General features: G+C 43.9%; 1 long non-coding RNA gene across 1 annotated transcript in view; it reads right to left on the reverse strand.

Moving 5' to 3' along the window:
• Positions 1-2,569: 2,569 nt before the first annotated feature.
• Positions 2,570-24,188, reverse strand: part of LOC141249509 (uncharacterized) — a 37,754-nt gene continuing 16,135 nt past the window's right edge. The window contains exons 2-3 of the long non-coding RNA XR_012312230.1: positions 16,020-16,076; positions 2,570-2,662 (exon numbers count right to left, since the gene is read on the reverse strand). This is a non-coding gene — a long non-coding RNA (uncharacterized lncRNA). The remainder of the gene's footprint in view (positions 2,663-16,019; positions 16,077-24,188) is intronic.

Genomic DNA, 24,188 nt, shown 5'->3' on the forward strand with positions numbered 1-24,188 from the left:
ACGGCTCTCAGTAGGGCCCGCATGTGATCGACCCAGCTGTCTACTCCAGAGCTTCTTCCGGTACGGCTCAGGGGTCAAGCTGTAGTACCGGACCAGAGCCTGTTTGATGTCCTCATAGCTTAGGATGGTCTCACTGGGCTGGTACTCAAAGATTTCCAGGGCCAAGTGTTAGGAACCGGATCCACTGGTCCTCAGGCAGATGGTACTGGCGACAGATTTTTTCAAATGCCAGCAAGAAAGTGTCAAATTCCCCTCCTTTGTCCAGCAGGGGGGGAAGTCCTCAGCCCGTAGCTTCGGGACTTGGATCTCAGGGGGCTCAGGACTAGTTGGGGCCTGCAGCCGGAGCTGAAGCATATTTTCCTGGTGCTTGTGCTCCGCTGGCAGTCTGCTGTGGCTGCTGCCTCGCGACGTTCCACTGCAGCTTTGAGGGTCTCATAGGTGGAATTGTCTCCAGCCTTGAGACTGGCCAGGGCAGTTTGCACAAGGTAATGCAAGCCTGCCTGGCTGGGGGGGGGATGTGCAGGTGGCCCACTGCAGGACCGACCGCTGGCGACTCTCTCTGGGAAGCCTGGACGGGACTCCCTTTCTTCTGGAGCGACATAATCTCCTTGGTTCTGCCCCTGGTGCCACTAGCCATCCTTGCACTCTATGGTCAGACACCGAACTGCAACCTGATGCACCCACACACCTTGCAGTATTTGCATTCGGACTGTCTAGTGCTGAGCTGATCTTAAGACCCCAGCAGCAAAAGCTACTACTGGCAGTCTTTAGTGTCTGTGAGTATGCGTTCCACACTCACACACAATATTATCTTGATCCCACACCACTTGCCACTACTTGTGAGAGAATGGCACCAGGGAGACCCCGCAGAATCCTACCGCTGCCACTACTTGTAACGGATCCACACCTCGCCACCCGCTTGACGTCACAATTACGTCAGACGGATCACGTGATACGGATCTGCCCTTTGCACCAACGTGATGTTCCACACCCTCTCAGGGACGCGTAAGGTCAGATTGGTACAGTTCTATCTATATCTTTAATATTCTTCACAGAAACGTGTTATCGTCTGATGACACCAATGTTAAACTTTCTGGCCATAATTCCAAAAGGTATGCTGGTGGGTCAACAAAAGAAAACCATACCCACACAGTGAAGAACGGTGGAGCATTATACTTTGGGGATGTTTTTTTGTCAGCTTGAACTTTTCCACAAGATAGGTGTTGACTATCGGTCCGTATCTAACTGCTGGGACCTGCACTGATCGGCAGAACAGGAAGAGTTTTATCCATTAGAATGGATCGGCAAAACACATGCTCGACCACCGCTCTATTCATTCCTGATGGGTTGTGCTCTGCTTTTTCTGGCAACCTCATAGAGAACGAATTAAGTGGTGGTTGGACATCTGACCAACTGTTCCACTTAGTAACGGGTATATAAATGTTCCATCGGGGATAAAAATTCCCCATTCCCAATGGGTGGACCCTATGAATAGGTGATAAAAGGGGTCATCCACTGAAAAAACAAGTTAAGTATAGGCCTTGACCGTTCTTTACTATGCTGTCTCCCACGTTCTCTATCCTTGTTACGAAATTTTTGTTTTTATCACACTATCCTTGATTCGTTCTCCTTCTCCGGACCATCTTTCCACTTACGTTCCCTCTGCCTTTCCCTTCTAACGTTTTGTGTGCAGCTGACCTGCATCAAAAGGGTCCGATCTCCGCAGGTGAACATTAGACTGCCATTTAGGGTACATTTGATTTCCAGGCCTTTGTCTGTCCCAGATCGTGGCATGGCCCATACAGGTACGGGACGGAGCAGGCGGTGATTTGGCCGTGTCTGTCTGGTGCATAGCTATGTAGTGATTTATCTTTTGCCATCTTGGCACATGGAAAAAGGTTGCTGGTAGAGAACATTTATTTAAAGAACACAAACCGAAGTAGCAGATGTTCCATCCTTTATTCCAAAAATAAATATCAGGGATGTAGGGTACAATATATCACACTGACGTCATCACGAAGAAGAGTCCTTTGGCAACCGAGACAGACTATAGCAACAGTGTTGTACATCTGAATGAAGTGTGATGTCCCCAATTCATTAAATATCCCACTTTTATTTTTAAGCTGGTATATTTAAAAAATAATTTCTAAAAAAGGCACAAGTTTTGTTTGTTTGTTTTTTTACATATAAATTATGGCACTTTTTTTTTTGTTCCTGCCCAACTTTTCTATTTTTTTACATTCAATAGGACAGAGGCAAAATCAGATAAAAACCACTGAGGATGACCGGGGCGGGGGGATCCTCCGTATAAACTGTCAATGTAGAGAGAAAAAAAGTATTTGGTTCTGTTGGCACAAAGCATCTTGTACCCATACACAAGGGAATACATGTTACTCGAGCGTGTTCGGACGCGTTGCCACGTAGACAAACACGACGATTAGTACCACCACGATGGCGATAGTGGGAAGCACTACGGTGGTGATCTGCTGACGAGCTTCCTGCATGGCTTGTTTCCTCTCCTTCTTATCTTTGTTAGACTCCTTCTTTGGTTTTCCTTTTAGTTGCCTCATTGTGGTGGAGGTGGTGGTGTCCTCAATAAGTCGCGTAGTAGACCACCGCTTGATGTCTATCAGTCTTAAAACGCAGCGGAAGAGCTGGTGATCTGGAAAGTGAGAAGAAGCACAATGTAAATCTTGGATGGAGTAGTCATCAAGTCAAGTATGCACCATCCGATGGAGCATAAGAACGTTCCCCGTTAGCTACTCGAACCAGTGACACGTTCAATCTCTCAATAGGAATGGTACAGAATTGCCAGGATGTTGGACAGAAAGATGTTTTACCATGAACACTTGTTGCCCCAATATTCATGTAAAGAGTCAACCATTGCAGAACCCTAATCAACCATGTCTAAAGAAATGGGATCAACCTCATCAGGTGGATGGAGGTGGGACATCATCAATTCCTCCACGAGAGAGTAACCCAAGTAATCACAGTATAGCTATGTAATTGTAAACTGCTGGTTCTTTGAGTGGTCTTCCCTAATCAAGTTATATCTATTCTATGAGAAACTAGGTGACAAAATAATTTTAATGGCACAATTACAACTCCCTCACGGGTGGACATCCAGGTTTCTCTACGGCATGGCTTTTCAAACATTTTTGGGGCTCACTAGACAGATCAAGGTGATGACTGATCTTCACCATATCGTAGTGAAAGTCCATGAAAGAAAATTAAAATATTACATAATCTATCTTTTAATTCCTCAAGAACAGCCTAATTTGCCATTTAAAACCACACTCGAAGGACATAGTGATAGGATAGTTAGGTAGTGAGCCCCGATGGGGACAGTGATTATGATGTCTGTAAAACGCTCTCTTTCTATAAAAGCGAGTGAAATGCATAAAGTTCTGGGGCACATTATAAAACACAAGTTTGTGCACAAAGCTTCTCCCCTCCATGGCTGTAGGAAACATTCTCCATTTTTGGATCGAGATGCTATAATTATTTCCTCTGTAGCACCTGCTGTGTTTTGGTTTTTTTTCTAAAAAGGTAAGGAAGATGGGTGAAGATTTTCCTCCATGACATGCACAAGCCACAAAAATATTGCATAAAAGTATTTTTTTTTTTTCAAAAGAGACAGTGTGACACATGAATAATATATTAATCTGAGCGACGGTCTCCTCCGGCTCTACCGCATGGCTGCTCCAGCTGGGTCTTTTATAAGATTTGCAAATAACTGTATGTAATAAGCCGTTCAAGGAAAATAAACACGGATAATAAGGCAGCGACATCCTGGGCCCGAGGGCCTTACAAAACCAAGAACCTGCAAGTCTTTGTTTGCTTTCTAACATTTTTTTTTTCCCCATAATGATAACTTCTAAAGCCGGCAGGAGGAGTTTGGGTGTACTCAAGTTACCATATGCTACAATGTGACTAAGTGGTGTACAACTTAAAACTTTTCATGGTATCTTGACATCACAAGGCCTTAAGTAAAACATGCATCCAAAAAAAATATGACTGCTCCTGAGAAGATCAAGCAACTATAATCAGCCTTTTTTGAGGTTACGGGGACCTGTCTTTGGTCACTCGGTCAATGAACATGCAAATCATTGAAGTTTTAAATGAATATTTCCTGTGCGCTCAACCCTTCTCAATCCTCTATGTTCCTCTTCTTCTTTATCCAACTGGACTAGTACTCAAGGAAAAAAATCAACTGGTACAAAAGCCTACATGACGGCCCACATGGATTCTGGGGACCAGCATTGTCGGCTTTCATGTTTTTAATGATGGTCGAATTCATTAAAAAAGATCTTGGCTAACATTTAAAATATATATATATTATATTTTTTTTTTTTTTAAGGCATGGTTTGCCAAAATAACCAATACTCATCTCTGAGCTGCTGAAGTCTGTGACTGGGAAACATGTGATGCCCATCTCAAGCACGGGACCCTGTTATTGAGATTGATGTGACTCCTAGTGTAAGAATACCTCTTTAAAATGACCCTTTATAAAAATATTTAACGGATACATTTGTACCCCCAATTCAGCCTTGGTACATAGCTTAGTAGGTACTGGCCATAAAAAAAATAGCTTCCACATTGAGGGTTCTTTTCAGTTAAAGCAGTATTGTCTTGAAGGAAACTATGCTAAGGGTTATTCCATTTTCTAAAGCATCCAAGCCGTGCAGGAGACATTTTCATCTTGCACTAGACTATAGCTCTAGTTTTCTTTAAGCAGATTTACAATGGTAAATGGGCAAAAGTATGAAGAATAGCTCTCTAACAACCTGCTGAGCCAATCTATCAAATCAATTTCAAACAAGCCTTGAAACCTGAGTAAGGCCTCTTTCACACATCCTGATATTTCTGGTACTGGAAAAAAACAGTACAAATGCTATCCGTGTTCGTGTGGCATCCATGTGCACCATCTGTGACACGTACCGGCATAGAATGCAGAACAGAAATGACATATTTAGGATGTTAAAAGATGTACAAAGATAAATATTCACCGCACCAGGGCAATCGAGAAGAGCCGGGCAAAGCTAATGGGATGTGCCAATTCTGGGGCAACTGCGGGCTGGTATTTTTAGGCTGGGAAAAGGGCCCAATAACCAAGGACCTTCCCAGCCTGATATTATAAAGCTACAGCTGTCTGCTTTACCTTTGCTGGTTATCAAAAATAAGGGGGGTTTGTATGAAAACTGTCACCACACATACGGGAAACACTGACGCGTGAAGGGGGCCAATGGGTCGAAACCAGGGCTGTGGAGTCTGAGCCCATTTTGGTGGAGGCGGAGGCGGTATAAATGGACTGACTGACTCCTAAAATATATAATAAATTGGGTACAGTAGTTCTATGCAGTTTGTGGAGAGTATTTTTTCATAAGAATTTGGGAAAGTTATGAAATGTCCTATAAATGTCTGTCCTATTCCTGATCTAAGGGTCTAGACTTTTATCTGAGATGAATCTGTGCTACAGGAAATTTATCACTTAAACATGAGCCGTGTATGAGGGAGTCGGAGTCATAGTCGTGGAGTCGGAGTCGTGGAAATTGAGGAGTCAGAGGTTTGGCTTATCGATTCCACAGCCCTGGTCCAAACAGCGGTCTACAGATGGATGTATACCCTTGTCATGATGCAAAGCTCATAAAACAGTCAGATATTAACCAAATGTAAAAGTGGCACTAGCGAACAGCTTTCTTCCTTCCGGAGGAGAGCAGATTTGCTTACTTTTTCCCCCCATTTAGCATTGCTCGTAAATCTCCTGAATGGGAACCAGAGCAGTACCCCAGTGCAAAATGAAAAACCAGGCAAATCAGCTCCTCTCCGACAGAAGAGCGCTCGCTCTCAAGTGGCAGCCTATTGACGGCAGCTACTCTATGAATCACCTTCTGACACTTTAACAAGCCTTTAGTCATGTTGAAAAGCTTGTTAAAACAGTCAGACATTATAAGTTGAACTAAAGATCCAATTTTTTTCTTCCTTCCGGAGGAGAGCCTATTTGCATACATTGGAATACAAGCCTATATATTTGTATTCTATACACAAGAGCCTAGTCAAAATCATCCTGTACCAAAACGCATCAATGTACTTGGCTGTATTAAAAGCTACAGGGTCCTGCCATGGACCCGTATAATGACCAAATTCTGCTATACTTTATGGAAATTAAGTAGTTCAGACTTCTCAATATTCGACTTGCAATGTTGGCATTCAAGAGGTCAAACGTTATTATTGACAATGAATGAAAGTTACCTGTAAACTCGGCCTTAATCCTCCTCTAAATCCACGTAAATAGATCTCTGCCGAGCGGTATTAAATATTCAGAGCTCTAATCCTACATAACTAGGCTATAAATAATGTATAGGCGGCCTGGTTGTGCATGGAGGGATTAAACTAATCATTTACGAAGAGATGAATCTATCTCTATCCCCCGGTACAGACGGCAAAGAATGACGAGTGGACTGATACAATAGTTGTCGAATATCTTTCCAGTTATGTACAGACTCAATCCAATCTACTAGGAAGTGGTGGAGAGTCGAGCAGATCATTGATCTTTATTGTAGGGCGTCCACACTGGATATCCACATCTCCTTTTATACTGTAGCCACAATACCGTAGCCAAGAAATAATTGATGGCCAGCACTGGACATTCCCAATCTATTACCTCCTCAATTTTCAGTTACCGCCTCGCACACGGATGGGGTAGGTAACTTCTACGGCAGCATTCTTGCATCTTCGTAGTTAGGAGGGATCATCAATCATCAGATTGGTGGGAGTTCGACACCCGTTACCCCAGTATCAGCCAATATGTGGTGCTCTGCTCAAAATACACAGTGCAGGACACCTACAGTGGGTACGGAAAGTATTCAGACCCCTTTAAATTTTTCATTCTTTGTTTCATTGCAGCCATTTGGTAAATTCTAAAAAGTTCATTTTTTCCTCATTAAAGTACACTCTGCACCCCATCTTGACTGGAAAAAAAACTGATATGTAGAAATTTTTGCAAATTTATTAAAAAAGAAAAGGTAAAATATCACAGTCATAAGTATTCAGACCCTTTGTTCAGTATTGAGTAGAAGCCCCCTTTTGAGCTAGTGCAGCCATGAGTCTTCTTGGGAATGATGCAACAAGTTTTTCACACCTGGATTTGGGGATCCTCTGCCATTCATCCTTGCAGATCCTCTCCAGCTCCGTCAGGTTGGATGGTGAACGTTGGTGGACAGCCATTTTCAGGTCTCTCCAGAGATGCTCAATTGGGTTTAGGTCAGGGCTCTGGCTGGGCCAGTCATGAATGGTCACAGAGTTGGTCTGAAGCCACTGCTTTGTTATTTTAGCTGTGTGCTTAGGGTCATTGTCTTGTTGGAAAGTGAACCTTCAGCCACGTCTGAGGTCCAGAGCACTCTGGAAGAGGTTTTCATCCAGGATATCTCTGTACTTGGCTGCATTCATGTTTCCTTCAATTGCAACCAGTGGTCCTGTCCCTGCAGCTGAAAAACACCCCCATAGCATGATGCTGCCACCACCATGTTTCACTGTTGGGATTGTATTGGGCAGGTGATGAGCAGTGCCTGGTTTTTTTCCACACATACCGCTTAGAATTATCACCAAAAAGTTTTATCTTAGTCTCATCAGACCAAACAGAACCTTATTTCTCATAGTCTGAGAGTCCTTCATGTGTTTTTGAGCAAACTATGCGGGCTTTCATATGTCTTGCACTGAGGAGAGGCTTCCGTTGGGCCACTCTGCCATAAAGGCCCGACTGGTGGAGGGCTGCAGTGATAGTTGACATTGTGGAACTTTCTCCCATCTCCCTACTGCATCTCTGGAGCTCAGCCACAGTGATCTTGGGGTTCTTCTTTACCTCTCTCCCCAAGGCTCTTCTCCCACGATTGCTCAGTTTGGCTGGACGGCCAGGTCTAGGAAGACTTCTGGTGGTCCCAAACTTCTACCATTTAAGGATTATGGAGGCCACTGGGCTCTTAGGAACCTTGAGTAATGCAGAAATTCTTTTGTAACCTTGGCCAGATCTGTGCCTTGCCACATTTCTGTCTCTGAGCTCCTTGGGCAGTTCCTTTGAGCTCATGATTCTCATTTGGTCTGCCATGCACTGTGAGGTCTTATATAGACAGGTGTGTGCCTTTCCAAATCAAGTCCTATCAGTTTAATTAGACACAGCTGGACTCCAATGAAGGAGTAGAACCATCTCAAGGAGGATCACAGGGAAATGGACAGCATGTGACTTAAATATGAGTGTCTGAGCAAAGGGTCTGAATACTTATGACCATGTCATATTTCAGTTTTTCTTTTTTAATAAATTTGCTTACATTTCAGTTTTTTTCAGTCAAGATGGGGTGCAGAGTGTTCTTTAATGAGAAAAAAAAATAACTTATTAGAATTTACCAAATGGCTGCAATGAAACAAAGAGTGAAAAATTAAAGGGGTCTGAATACTTTTCGTTCCCACTGTATATAGTCAGTTAGTTAAAGGGGCTCTTCAGTTTGGAGCCCCCAGCAATGATCAGCTCACCACCGCGGGTGAGGAGGAAATGTATTTTCAGATAAGTCAGCCATGTAATACATAAATGTCTGAAGTCTTCCATGAGCCAGAATGAAGAGCTGCTCTGTAAGAGGGTCCCGAGCAGCGGCCTCCCCTCTGTGACCTCCATGTGCCCTTTCAGGGATTGTGTTCATGAAACAACCCCTTTAAATGGTAGAATTCTCTCTCACTACAGTCACCACTAGTGATTACCGTCGTGAATTCGTGGCCAGCGGACTTGGACATCCTGGTCTTACAAAGACGACCATTAACCACTGGGGTAGGGGTAAATGCCTGAATAGACAAAACTTCCATTACAAAAACCATCTCTTTGCCAGCAGTGCAACCAAGGATGATCAGCTGATCACCCCGATGGCCACATTGTGAAAGGAGTGGTCTGTGATCGGACAACACCTTCAGTATTCTCAAAATCATCTGCATCAGAAAAAAAAAAAAAAAAAAAAAAAAAAAAAACAAACAAACACAACCCTACCATCATAAAGACAAATTTAGAAATTAAAATCAGTAGAGAATTTTGGACCTACTAAGCTAAACAGGCTTAAAGAAGTAGTCCACTACTTGGACAACTCCTTGTCATCCCCCACACTTGGCTCCGATAAAATAAGAAAAGCTTATACTCCCCTCCCGTGCAGGCGCCGTTCCCGCGGTGTTGGCACTCGCTCTTCCCGGTGATCCCGTGCAGTTATTGTGACTCCAGCGCCCAATCAGCGCTGGAGTCACCGTCCCCATCGTCTGTCGAATTGAACATGAAGAAGTCAGACCAGCTGCAGCCTGGACTTCCTCTTAATGTTCGATTTGTCTGAAGGCGGGGACAGTGACACCAGCGCTGATGTCACGTGTCACAACAACCGCATGAGAGTTCTGGGACCGCGAGTCCTGACACTGCTGCAATGGCGCCAGCACCGGAGGTCAGTACAGACTTTTTTATTTTATCAGGGCCAAACATTTAGTTCAAGAAAGGGCTGTCCAAGTAGTTGACAACCCCTTTACGCTCCCACCTCCTGTACACTTTAAATAGCTGATGGCCAAAACGATGATCGGGAGCTATCTGGCCTGACTCTCCCATACACAGGAGCTTTCCAGTCCTGAGATCTCTACGAGATGAGCCACCACCAGACATCTCTAGTGGTAAAGGGAACATTTAAACAACAGAATATAACTCCAAGTGAATCAAACTTCTGTGAAATCAAACTGTCCACTTAGGAAGCAACACTGATTGACAATCAATTTCACATGCTGTTGTGCAAATGGAATAGACAATAGATGGAAATTATTGGCAATCATCAAGACACCCTCAATAAAGGAGTGGTTCTGCAGGTGGGGACCACAGACCACATCACAATACCAAAGCTTTCTGGCTGATGTTTTGGTCACTTTTGAATGTTGGTTGTGCTTTCACACTCGTGGTAGCATGAGACGGACTCTACAACCCACAGAAGTTGCTCAGGTAGTGCAGCTCATCCAGGATGGCACATCAATGCGAGACGTGGCAAGAAGGTTTCTTGTGTCTGTCAGCGTAGTGTCCAAAGGCTGGAGGCGCTACCAGGAGACAGGCCAGTACACCAGGAGACGTGGAGGGGGCCGTAGGAGGGGCAACAACCGCTACCTCCGCCTTTGCTCAAGGAGGAGCACTGCCAGAGTCCTGCAAAATGACCTCCAGCAGGCCACAAATGTGCATGTGTCTGCACAAACGGCTAGAAACCGACTCCATGAGAGTGGTATGAGGGCTGTGCTCACAGCCCAACACCGTGCAGGACGCTTGGCATTTGCCACAGAACACCAGGATTGGCAAAGTCACCACTGGCACCCTATGCTCTTCACAGATGAAAGCAGGTTCACACTGAGCACGTGACAGACGTGACAGAGTCTGGAGACACCGTGGAGAGCGATCTGCTGCCTGCAACATCCTTCAGCATGACCGGTTTGGCAGGGGGTCAGTAATGGTATGGGGTGGCATTTCTTTGGAGGGCTGCACAGCCCTCCATGTGCTCACCAGAGGTAGCCTGACTGCCATTAGGTACAGAGATGAGATCCTCAGACCCCTTGTGGGATCATATACTGGTGCGGTTGGCCCTGGGTTCCTCCTAATGCAGGACAATGCCAGACCTCATGTGGCTGGAGTGTGTCAGCAGTTCCTGCAAGATGAAGGCATTGAAGCTATGGACTGGCCCGCCCGTTCCCCAGACCTGAATCCGATTGAGCACATCTGGGACATCATGTCTCGCTCCTTCCACCAACGTCACGTTACACCACAGACTGTCCAGGAGTTGGCGGATGCTTTAGTCCAGGTCTGGGAGGAGATCCCACAGGAGACCATCCACAACCTCATCAGGAGCATGCCCAGGCATTGTAGGGAGGTCATACAGGCACGTGGAGGCCACACACAATACTGAGCCTCATTTTGACTTGTTTTAAGGACATTACATCAAAGTTGGATCAGCCTGTAGTGTGTTTTTCCACTTTAATTTTGGGGGTGACTCCAAATCCAGGCCTCCATTGGTTAATACATTTGATTTCCATTGATGATTTTTGTGTGATTTTGTTGTCTGCACATTCAGTTTTGTACAGAACAAAGTATTCAATGAGAATATTTCATTCATTCAGATCTAGGATGTGTTATTTCAGTGTTCCCTTTATTTTTTTGAGCAGTGTAGAACAAAAGGATTGGCAGTCCAAAATTGAACATGTTAGATCCTTATTAGTGATGAGCGAGTATGTTCTGTTAACCCTTTCGCCGAGTATACTCGGGTGAGCACCGAGTATTTACAGCTGCTCGGTGATATGTTTGAATCACTCCCGTGTACATGATTTGCGACGGTTTGACAGCTTTAATACATGTGAGGAGACATTCCTCACATGTATCAAAACTGTAATCTTCACACACACGTTTGTTTTGTCAGCCAGCGCCTCCACTGTTTCTGCCTCGTATTATCTTCACAGCTAGAGTAAACACTATGTGGCTTCAACAATGGCCTTGAGCTATTGTACGGCGGTGCAGTCGAGATACGTGCACGCCGGTACTTTATCAGTAAGCCAGTGTTCTAGAAACAAAACAAAGCAAAAAAAAACAAAAACTTTTCAGTCGTTGTTATTTTGAAGGATTGTACATGCCCATCCTGTCTGTCCTTGGCTTATGAAGCGCAGCATGCACACCGCTCTAGGTTATATCACCATGCTCGGTATCCTTGGCGCCGTACACACTTGATACGCCGGGCTTCTGAGATGTTCCGGCCTGATAGAGCGGCAATCACATGGTGGATGAGTGACAACACTGAACTGCAGAGCTCCGAAAGAAAATGGGTTTGTTATCACTGAAACAACTGATTTTTATGTTACGGTAAAAGCCTCAAATTTGCTCGTAAGCGGCATTTATCTGGCCGGGTCCTTTCCCATGGATGCCGCATGCTGCACTATAATTTTCTACTTTTTTCTGCTGTCTTTTCTTTCTCTAAACAAAGAATCAAGATAACGCAGCTGGAATACAAACTAAGGGGGAAAAAAAACAACCTCTCTTCCAATTTCTTTTCGGATTTACACTTTTTTTTTTAAAGATATTATAAAGGGAATCAGTCAGCAGTTTTTTTTCTATGTAATCCGAGAGCAGCATGATGTAGGAACAGAGACCCCGATTCCAGCGATATGTCACTTATTAATGCTGTTTCAATAAAATCAGTGTTTTATCAGCAGATTATCACTACAGGACTAGGTGTCTGTGCCTCCTATTCCTCCTGCTCTGTGCAAACCCCGCCCACACCACTGATTGGCTGCTTTCTGTGTACACTGTGCATCTGCCAATCAGTGGTGTGGGCGGGGTTTGCACAGCCCAGTATTCAGAGCACTGCCAGACCAGCACCAGAGAAAACTGTGATTGTATCAAAATGACAGCAAGCGATACATCGCTGGAATCAGGGTCTCAGCCCCTACATCATGCTGCTCTCAGATTTCATAGCAAAAACATGCTGACAGATTCCCTTTAGGAACAAAATTTATTTAATATAGGGAAACAGTAATTATGATTAGCAAGTAAGAAGTGATGTTCCTAATCCTACATGGCAAAGGAATAAAAACCAAAAATGTATTAAAAGGAACAATGAAATGCTTCTGTCTCAAGAGCACAGCCACGTCTCACTCCTCACTGTGCTGTTTGTGGCTGTAAGACAACTAGCTGCAGCGGAAGGTCTTCTGCTCTCACGGAGTACAGAAGGCTAAGGCCGATCGTCTGCAGCGGTCACGTGATACGGTTTATGTCACACGTCCACTTTGAGATTGGAGCAGTTGAGTCGGTCCCCGAGTCAAGTATGCAGTTTTTTGGAGTTTCTTGTCATTTTGCACAGCAGACTGGAGCGAATAAAAAAGAGTTGTAAAGCAATGGACAATTCCTTTAAGCAGCAGAACCTCGGAAATCAGTCATTGGGAAAAGTTCGGCTTTTGACTTTTTCCACTGATGTGGGAAAAAAAAAAATTAACTGAAGACATAAAAAAAGAAAGAAAAAAAAAAAAAAACACCCACAAAAATAAAAATCATTTGACGACATTCTACTTTAAATACTTCTATAAAACATGGCAGAGTATTGCCAAGTAGGAGGACGCCCCCCTCCTTCATGAATAAACATCTGCTATGTACCGGCAATTAACAAGTAAATGGAACGGATCAGACATTACCGGCGCAGAACAGACGGGAGATGTTGGCGCTTTGTTCCGCACACGGCCATACTACTTATTTTCTCTTTTTCATCCACATTAAATCTTTCTATTCCCTCGCAACTAGAAAAAGACTCGTGTGAAAGGCGGGCATGATTAGCTCAGATAATCACCGGTTACAAGCCGCGCAGAAAAGCAAAAAGATCATTATTTTCACTTGAAAATGTGCGGTGCAAATAAAAACTAAAAATTCTTAACATGGGGTTAAAAAAAATATATATATATATCTTTCAATTGAAAGTTTGATATTTCCCGGTTTCCACTTTGTTATATTCACTTTTGTTTGAATTAATGGATTTTACTTGATTTTGTTTTTTTTGCAGCCAGCAGATTAGAGGAGGACAGCGAGACCCCCAGCCCTCGCTACCCCCCACCACAACTCTTAGGAAATGCTGAAGGCAGGGAGACTCCTCAGATAAGGTTACATATCATAGCCTCTTGATGCTTTTAGCCCATTAACACTATATACTGGTTGATCAGCAAACGGATAGGGTATAGCTGTGGGACGCTTCATCGAATCCTGATTCCTTGATAACCTGACAAACACAGCTCTGCTATATCGCTGGGTACTCTGCTATACCTCTGACCAGCTCTGCTATACTGGACTCTATGACAAACACAGCTCTACTAATCTACTTACCAGCTCTGCTATACTTGACTCTGACAAACCCAACACTGCTATACCAGTGGCCAGCTCTGCTACATTCGACTGTGCATGCCATGCAGTATACGTTTCCTTACAATGGGTCCCTATGATGGACGGATGCCTTGGTATCCCAACTAACAGTGGCCTCCGTCGGTCCCTCTGACCGTATGTGCCAGACAATGGCCACAAACGTTGTGTGCACCTAGCCCAACTGAACTCAGCAGTTTCCTCTTCTTCCTTGTGGTCTACAACTCGGTCACACTTATTGCCAATTTTTCAACTCCGTAGCCCCTGGTTCTCGTTGGCTCCTTCTGTTGTCGTTCTGCCTCGGCAGCTTCCATTGTTCCACCTGGATCTTCCAGCTCCGCCAATGTCAACTGTCCATGAGGCATCGCAACTGCTCATCCAGACCAAGGGCTTCAAGGATCCACCATAGCAGATAACACATAACGCAGCCCCTGTGTACAAGGGCCTATGTGCTGCAGGCAACAATGACTTATGCCAGGTATAAGCGATCAGATTCGCCGATAAGCCAGCCTTATGCTTGTTTGTCAGCCAATTGTGGCATGTTTAGACAGCCTATGGTCGGGGGCAAGCGTGTAAATGGGCCTTAATATGTAGCAGGTGTAATAATAATATTAGCAAATACCTCCAATTAGAAATGTAGTATAGTTCTCCTGATAAGCTATGCCACTTACCCCATTGTGCAAGGCATTGCAGTAGCTTAGAGATCCATGGCTACGACCACTAGCAGCCAACTAACCATCACTGTATCAGTGGTTGTAACCATGGATACCTAAGCTACTGCAATGCCCTTCACATGGGGTAAGTAGCATAGTGAATCAGAAGAACTATACTGCATTTCTAATTGAAGGCTGCTACTGCTACTACTACTACATATCGGGACTGGATCTTGGAGATGGAAGTACCCCTTTAAAGTCACAAATCAGATTTCTACCACCAGCGCTATACGGTAAAACCACCATGTGTAAGTCAGATTGCAAATAAAAAGCCATAAAACGATCTAAGAACAGCTAGCCTGTTTGCTGATGGTTTCCAAATAATAACTTTATTTTTTTTTTATACTCTGACCCCAGTGATCATCTCTTCTTTCAGGATTACGAGGGGTTAAACAAAGAATTTTGTCATCCTGGAAGTTACGCATTTTTTTTTTTTTTTCTTCACTCTCAGAAATCTTTTAATCTTTCAAAACTTACTGCAAATTCATTTCTAGGACACAAGTGACAACGGTTTTGATCTTTTTTTTTTTTTATTTCCTCTTATCTCACATAATAAAGTAATTGTCAGGAGTCATTGCCTTCAGTAGGAAATATCCAGGCCCAAGAGGATAAGGAAACCCAAAGAGCTTCTGTCACGCTGGAGGCAGGTACATGGCGAGCAAAGGAAACATTCGCGACTATTAAAAGGATTAATTAATTGGCACAAAAAAAAAAAAAAGATATTGACTTCTCTGATCCCTTCTCGGATTCGTCTCATTTAAGACAACACGTTTCAGATTACTGCCATTGGGGTGATCAGATGATCGCCTCGGATCTGGCTCTTGGGTTCAGCTGGGCATTTTCCCTGCAGTGGCCACTGCTGGAGGAATATAGTATTACATGAATGATACTCAGATTAATGGAGGTCCGCGTAATGCAAGGACTGCACAAGTCCACCAGAACGGGTGCTGCTCGTACATAGCACTCTCTCTCTTCTGGCTTGTAAAGGACGGTCTCACTTCATAAGACAACCCTATAAAAGGCATATGGGCATGAAATAGGTTTTCCTGATCAGGATCCCTCTTCTTGAGTCAGAAGGGAAAGACGAGCACTCACCAGCAAAATCAGCTGTTTTCCGCTGGAACTCCGGCACCGAACCTGCCATGATCAGCTGATCATGGTGAGGACCTTACAGGGCAGAACGGCAAATTTTAATCCCATTCTAATGGGGTTGAAAAAAAAAAAAGCCTCATTCTGCTAATCGGTGTGAGTCCCAGACCCCAACAGATCAATCAGTTATCACCTATACTGTGGGTAGGTTGTTCGGGTCTGTTTCAGTGGACAGAGTTACTTCACAAGCAGAAACTACCTCCCGACATATATCATGGTAACCATACCTTCAAGTTATCGATTTCTTGATCCTCAGGGGACGTCCCTTTTTCCTTTACTGCAGCCTGTAAAGCAGAAGTAGATTCATTATTCACATTGAATGAACACTCAATATATATTTGTATATATTCAGCAGTAATGAGGCGTTCAGGCATTATTCCCTTCCCTGGCCAGGTGCAGACACCCCCTCATAGCAATTATGGACTACAGCAACCTAAAAAGCCTCCAACAATTAGGGGGTAAAAGAAGAATATCCGGGCGGTGACTTGGTGGGTCTACATCATGAAGGTCATGGGTCTACAGTTGTGGAGAGTCTTGTCACAGGCTTACAAGTACACGGACACTTAAAGAAAAAAAAAACGCTTCTTAATCTCAAGGAGATCACCAATAATACGAGTTTTTCCCAGGAATAGGAGGTTAGTCATTACCAATCTCAGTAAGGCGGGATCCAAGTTTCATTACCATAAGTAGCAATCTGGCTCATCTAATCTAGACAGCTCCTTCTAAGGTTTTCTGTAGTCTCTCAGCTTTGGTGGCCATATCAATGTTGTGTGGATGGGATAATCACTACTTTTGTTGGATGCATCATTTGAATAACAAAAAAACCTCCCCTTGAGAAAGCGACTATTCACTCACGCTAAACGCGCGTCGGGCCTGAGGGGGTTCATCCCACCCGTTTTGTTTTGTTTTTTTCTTGTGCCTGCCTCCACTCGGGGAAAATTGCTTATATTTATTTTGGATGCCACTGGGTAGATTATAAAATAACACATTATGGCTATATAAGGCATTAATCCCCTTTTGGATTGTGAGTTTGTACACTTCCCAGTATATAACATTGAAATAACTTCACTACTAGGCAGGGTGATGGCACTCTATGTTGTGTTGCACATTAATAGTCACTGCTGCTAAAGTTTTTTTTTAAACTGGTCAAACTCCCTATGGCTAGCAATTCTTTCTACCTGTCCTATCCAGAAATGGTTTTATCATGTGTAATTTTAATGTTTTATTTAATAAAATTATTATTTTGATTATCCATATCACACACTCCTGTTTTTTCTCCTGTGGCTATAACAATCTTTGGAGTGGTATCTCTGTGGGTCGCGGTGTGATACTGTGGACCCACGATTATGATATTAATTGGTTTTTGGTTATTATTTGAATAAAGTAGGTGGAGCTGCACTGAGGACCACCCCTGAGGGAGCAGACGTGGTGGACTGAATCGCGGCCCGAGTACAGACGGTGAAGTCGCGGATCGGCTGACCCGAATGTCTGAAACTGGCCTAAAATCATGCATTATAATAAATTAAAAATAGTTTTTGCAAAAGGAGATCCTCTTTCAGCGTTACAAACTAGCCATCAATTTCTCACATTTCCAAGTTAAGGCTCACATCAATTATTTGGCACAATCATAATTACTATTTAAAAAATATATAATTTTTTTTAATCATGTTACCATTAAAAAAGGTAATAAAAAAAAATAAAAAAAATAGGCCTAGTTTTAATTTTTTCCGTGATGAAATTGTATTTTAATCACATGATCCCACGAGAGACGGTAAGGCTGACTTCTGAAAGATTAGCAATTTTCCTAATTAAAAACTTTACACCGTTATAAAAAGGAGAAGAATGGAGAACAGACAGAAGTAAAGTGCTGGGAAGAGGAGGGAACTGCACAACACACAGGTCCCTTTCCTGCAGGACGGCTTTTAAAGGAATTATTACTTCTTTATTCATCTTGCTCGCATATCACCACCATATTCAGAAATGCAGTACAAAGATTGTCATCGTTCACATCAGTCCCCAATGGAGCTCACAATCTAAATTTCCCTATGGCACACACTAGGGGTAATCAGGACCCCAATACTGCTTCTAATATTACTGCTTCTGATAGGACTACTGGCTTGTTTTCAACAATTTTGGTTCTTATGTCCTCAGACAGTTCTCTTCCCCTCATTGGGTTCTCCATGCTTAGGTGTGGCACACACAGCGCAAAGATAGGTCAATTTCTAACCTTTTTATCTGGTTTCAGGTGTGATTTTGGTAATATGGGAGCAATATGGTTGTTAGCGATCAATGGGCAACACTTGTAAGTGGACAACAGGGCATCCACATGAAGGAACCTTCAAGGATCTGCATTAATTTCTGTAGGAATCCCATGGTCGTGACCACAATGCATGACATGGTCTGGTACTGATCATGAATTACAGCCGGTATCATCCTTCAGAGCTGTATTCATAATTCCGCAGAGCTGAACTCTCCAAACATGTCACATATGTTTCCTTTGGTGATTTCAGCTCTATGAAATGTAGTCTAAATGAGGCCCGAAAGATGGCAAGAGTATTTTATTTTTTGCTGTGTGAGAAAATCATAGTTTTCACATTTTTTACTATACAGTGGAATACAATATGAAATTAAGGAGGGCGAATGCAACTGCTCGGCATATACTTACATAGATTGGGGGCTTTATAGCCAAAAAATGTAATATAAAAAAGCCTAACAAAAGAAATCCCTCTACCATCAGTAAAGGGCTTGAAATAAAAATGAAATAAAAATGAAATTCCTATTGAAATAAGATATTACTATCCTAATCAGCGGCGGTACCACCGCTTGGATCGGCAGAACGAGGAACTTTTATCACCGTTGGGGCGCAGTTAGATGGCCGTATAAATCAGGCACAGATTGGTACGCAGTCCATAGACTGACCGGCAGATCTACCGACCCAGAAATACATGAAGCTGCCATGCTCAGCTTCGGAGATTAGTTACAGTGCCATGAGCTGTAAACTTCTTGATTATGTCGTACAGCATAGACAAAGGAATATCAAGATCTCTGACGATAAACTTGTAACCTTGAGATTGTTGATATTATTCAACAATTTGAATTCAAGTCCTCAGACAGTTCTCTTCTCCTCTTTGTTACGGGTCCGGGTGGTGGAACCTCTGTGCTTCGGTGCAAGGAGGGACCAGAGGGGCGTGACTAAGTGCCTACTCGGCCTGACTAAGGTCACACGGCAGCTTAGTCGACTCCGTGAACCAAGGAGGGACCGAGCAGGGGGACCAGGTGCTACTCTGGGACCGACCTTGTGTGAGAGCAGGTGACTCCCACGGGTCAGATGACCAGAACTGACGGTACAGCGGATGAGCACGGCAGGAAGGCAGACGGGTGGTCCAGGAAGATCAGTAGGCAGGTACGGCAGATAGTCAGACAGGTACTCCGGGTTGGCAGGCTGACAGGCACGACAGGTAACTGGCAGGTGCTCTAGGTAGGCAGGCTGGCGGGCTTGGCAGGTGCTCCAGGTAGGCAGGCTGGCGGACACGGCAGGTAACTGGCAGACAGGCGGGCAGAACTATTAGACAGACTGGTGGGCTGAACTGACAGGCAGCGGGACCTGAGGGCTGAAGCAAGTGTTAGCACACGGAACAACAACCTTGCACAGGCACCTCCATTTTGGAGGAGGTGCCTTATATAGGAGAATTCCTCCGGCCATTGGCCGGGGACGCTTTAGGATGGTGCGCGTGGCTCCTTTAAGAGGGAGGGAATGCGCGCCCTAAGCACAGTGCCTGGGAAGCTGTGCGCGGTGCGTGCCACAGCAGCAGGGGAGCAGGAAAACGCCGAGCCAGGACCGCGGCGATGAGGAGGAGAACAGAGTCTCTGCCCAGCAGGAGGCAGAGACACCAATGCTACACTCTTTCTGTTCTCCATGCTTAGTGCGGCACACACAGACACACAATGCAAAGATTGAATCAACTTTTCCCCTTTTTATCTGATTTCAGTTGTGATCTTCATATTACCCACACTTGTCGCTTGCCACAGGTGAGTTTGAACGAGCATCACATGTTTGAAACAAAGTTGTTTACCCACAATTTTGGAAAAGTGGCAACAATTTTGTCCGGCCCATTTTGGGGGGTTTGTGTGAAATTATGTCCAATTTGCCTTTTGTTTTCTCAGTTTTTTTGTGCTGTTCCAATACATAAAGGAAATAAAACATGTGTATAACAAAACATGTGTAATTGCAATAATTTTCAAGGAGAAATACTTCATTTTCTGGAACAATTTCTGGGGCAGCACCACTTTCAGCCATGACTGTATATGAGTGTTAGTCACAAGAATTGAGGTCAGGCTGGGACTTGTGACCGTAACATGGATGACGCAGTGATACAAATAAGGCCTTGTGCTCAACTGCACCGCACATGGCACATCTCTAACGAATAGATCGGCTTCTTTATATTAAACAAGTGATACAGAAATAGAAATTTAGAACGCAGGTAATTATGCCGCATAAAGTCAAATATCAGAGCAATTTATCTCAGATTGGAGCATGTACAGGCCAGGATTTGGCAGCCATCTTCCCATTAACGCGAGACTCATCAGCCAGGACATTTTCAGCATGTTCGGCCGCTCACGCTGCAGGATTTTAATTAAAGGACATATATTTCTAATAAAATGACAACAAGAAAATCCCATTACATTTACATGGTCACAAATGCATGGATCAGCAAAGCTGCAAACGACCTGCTGTAATTATACGGCTTTAATGAACGGCCAACGAGGCGGCGGAGTGAGAAGGTAAAAGTCATTGAAATGGGAAAGTTTAGTACAGTCAGGCATGAGGACAAGCGCATGTCATGGAGAAACAATGGCGAGAGTCACCCAAAATACTAAGACCTAGTGATGGCGCACCAAACCAGTGGTGAAGAGGCCCCAAGGCAACATTTCTTACAGGTCGCCAGCAACCATGTGCTATATATGATAACTTTCTTCTTATATGGCACCTTTGGGCTTCCTTTGGCCCCAGGGCCGTCTGCTTCCTCCAAATCTCCTATAGTTATGCCACCAATACCACATATTATCCATTGTTGATTGATGATGGAATGACCTTGTAATTGACGGTGGATCCAGGGATCAGGGATCCAGTCTGGATGGACCGGTGGCCGGTCATGCGCAGCTCTGCCCCAATCATTATCTATGGGACTGTGAGAAAAATCTGAGCGCTGTACTTGGCCATCTCCGGCAGTTCTATGTAGTGGAGGTGCCCATGCCCGGTCAACTCTCCTTTTAGAAATCAGACCCCAACCAATATGCAAGTTTCCACTTTTCGAAAGAACTGGTATGGAGGTGTAATATCTACACCTCCATACCATCTTGGATGTTTTTTGGACGTATATAGGACGGGCATTTGCAATACTTATTAATATTCAACGTTACAAATAATTCTTAGGAGTCGTCCTACTGCCATGACCATGCATTTTGCTTTTTGACAAGATCAGCTTTTGAATGTTTACAAAGTGTGTAATTATCCGACCTCCATATATTATGTATGTGCTTTTAATGTGGTAATTTATATATCTTTGTATATTTGAACTTGGTGTCGCAGCTATTACTGTGCCCTATATGGGTAATATTGTTTTTGTTTCATCTATAAAAGTATATATTCATCCTTATCCCCCCTCTAATATATACCCATGGCGACATCACTACTCTTTTGTAACATGAATGGGATACTTGTCTCACATGTACTTCGTTTCTTGTCAATTCATCATCTGTCTCTGCACTAGAGCGACTCCTGCCCTTTCGTTTGCCCTCATCGGTCATGGTCGCAGCTGAGCCGCGCATGCGCAGTGCCGTCCTCTTCTTTGCCGCGTCCCGTCGGGCTTCCGTACGTGGGAATTGTGGGTAGTGACGTCAGCGTTGTGCGTCACTGCCCGCGCTCCCCCGGGAAACTGGCCGGACGTGACGCGGTGCGGGGTGACGCTGTCACTCCGCATGCGCTGCATTCATCAGCGATGCATCCAGGAGGGTATTTAACTGATGCCCACCCCATCCACAACCACAGCCCCCTGAGGAAGCCACGCGAAACGCGCGTTGGGGCTACAGCACGGCTACGTGGTTACCCCAGTCCCCATGGGTGAGTTCCCTATTTTGAACTGTTTCTCGACTCTGGCCATTTCCTCTCTTACCTTGAGCAGTGGCCATTCTCTTCTTCATCTTTAGATTCCGAGCTTGCAGAAATGCCTTATATTGGTATATACTGTGGATATATTATCCTAATTGCTCCATGATTTATGAATCCATTGATGGGATTTTTTGTACCTTGTCCCCGGGGGACCCACATATTTATTGCCACCATTGCTGTTCATGTATTTCCTACCCTGTTTGACCTTGTCCACTATCTTTATATATACATACATTTTTTAATGCTTCTACCTAATAAAAGTGACTTTTTTTAAATCATACAACAATCCTGTTTTTGATATGTTGGGTGTCCCACTCCAATTTTTCTAGGCTCTAGAACTGGTGATAATGTCTAAAGATGGGAATAACCCTTTACATAGAGCGCAGCGTCGAAAATATTTGACCAGTCAAACAGAAAACTATGCAGCCACTCGAAAAAAGGCCATGTAGACTCCTTTATCCATTGCCAAATGATTTTAGTAACCGCCCCTATAAAGCAATGCTTTTCTTTTGCACATTATGAAGTTTCAAAAGCCGTTACTATGATCAATGTAGCAGCCGGATGACCATGGTGAGGTGCGGTCCAGCAACATGCCATTGCTTAAAGATGGGAATACCCTTTAAATCAGGGCTCGACAAACCCAGGCGCCTGGTCGCCAGTGGCGCCTAGAAAATGTTGCCTGGTGCTTGAGGAGTTGAGAAGAAAAAAAAATACTCTCAATCCAATCCCACCTCCTGCACGGAGTCATCCAATCGGAGGAAGCAGGGACAGTATCGCTCAGGCCGCCTTCTCCACTTTGCTCCGCCCCCCTTATGCTCCGGGACTGGACAGGGAGAGTTGGGTTACGGGGGAAGGATCGCTGTGGCCGGGGGCCCGTTCTCATCTCCCGCTACCTGTGTAAGTACATACAAAGGCCGTGCTCCCCGGGGAGACGCCGTGTGTGAGGGGGTCTATATGTACAGTTTGTCAACAAAAAAACGGAACAGGCATTTTTTTTTTTTTAAAAATTAGTTTCTTTGATTTTTCTGAGAAAAAAACTGAGAATATAAAAAAATTATAAATGTAATGACATCTATTTATTTTTTTTAAAGCAATTTTTAAAGCATTCGTAAAAATTTAAAAAAAAATGTCAAGAAAAAAACGGAACAACAATTTATCTTTACTTTTCCCTCCAAAAAACATTTAAAGGTGAGTATGTTGTTTCATTGATTTAGAAAAGTGTTGTTCCTACAAAAAAGGATTTGAAACTTCTTATGGTTAGAAAATAAAATATATGGATAATAAGGCAGATTGATTTTTAATCTTCTCTAGAAGTGCTGAGAGACCCTATCCTGCTGGACCACCACTGAATAGAGTTTCCTACATTGCTAAATCTTTTTGTAAGTAGGGTATAGCAGTATATACACAGTATATGCTGTAATTATATGGTTACTATATGGCAGTATATTCACAGTGTATCCCATTATTATATGGGTACTATATGGCGGACTGCGGAGTGCTGCTGGAAGAACAAAGTCGGGTGCCGCCGGGAGAACGAAGCCGGAGTACTGCCTCGTCCACTCGGACAAAGAAGGGTAAAGAGATCATGTGTAAGTTATAATTGGCATAGCAGAGCAAAGTGCACATTTTTTTTTTCTTTTCTGGGTTCAGGAAAAAAAATGAAGCGCAGAGCAACAGAGAGAATACCAGAAAATGAAAAGCAACTGAAAATGACACAGTTCTTTACAAAGACCTCTCTTGAAAGCGCAGTGCAACAGGTAGAAAGTGCCGGGCAACAGGTAACTGAAGAAACAAGAGTTGACCCACCAGCAGAGGAGTCCCCATCAACAAGCCGTTGTCAAACTGCTGGACCCAGGAGATTTAGGCAAGAGTGGTGTAAAGAACTCGCATGGCTTAAATTTGACCATACAACTGGTATAGCTATATGCGAGATTTGTGCTTCCTTCCCTGGCATTGCTGACCAAGCATCTAGGATCGTAAAAGGATTTTCAGGACCCTTTAAACTTGAAACCTTCAAAAAGCAGCAAAGTCTCTCCAGCATCTAAATTGTGTGGAGGCTAAACATGCAGCGTTGGCTCCAGAAGCTACTCCATTGGCTGCTTGTATAAGGAAAATGGATGAAGACATTTTTAAACATATGACCATTCTATTTAACCCCTTAAGCCCCGCGGGTGGTTTGCACGTTAATGACCGGGCCAATTTTTACAATTCTGACCACTGTCACTTT

The sequence above is a fragment of the Phyllobates terribilis genome, unplaced genomic scaffold, assembly GCF_046119375.1.
Source record: "Phyllobates terribilis strain yellow unplaced genomic scaffold, ASM4611937v1 Scaffold_2__4_contigs__length_985480577, whole genome shotgun sequence".
In the NCBI taxonomy this organism is placed as follows: domain Eukaryota; kingdom Metazoa; phylum Chordata; class Amphibia; order Anura; family Dendrobatidae; genus Phyllobates; species Phyllobates terribilis.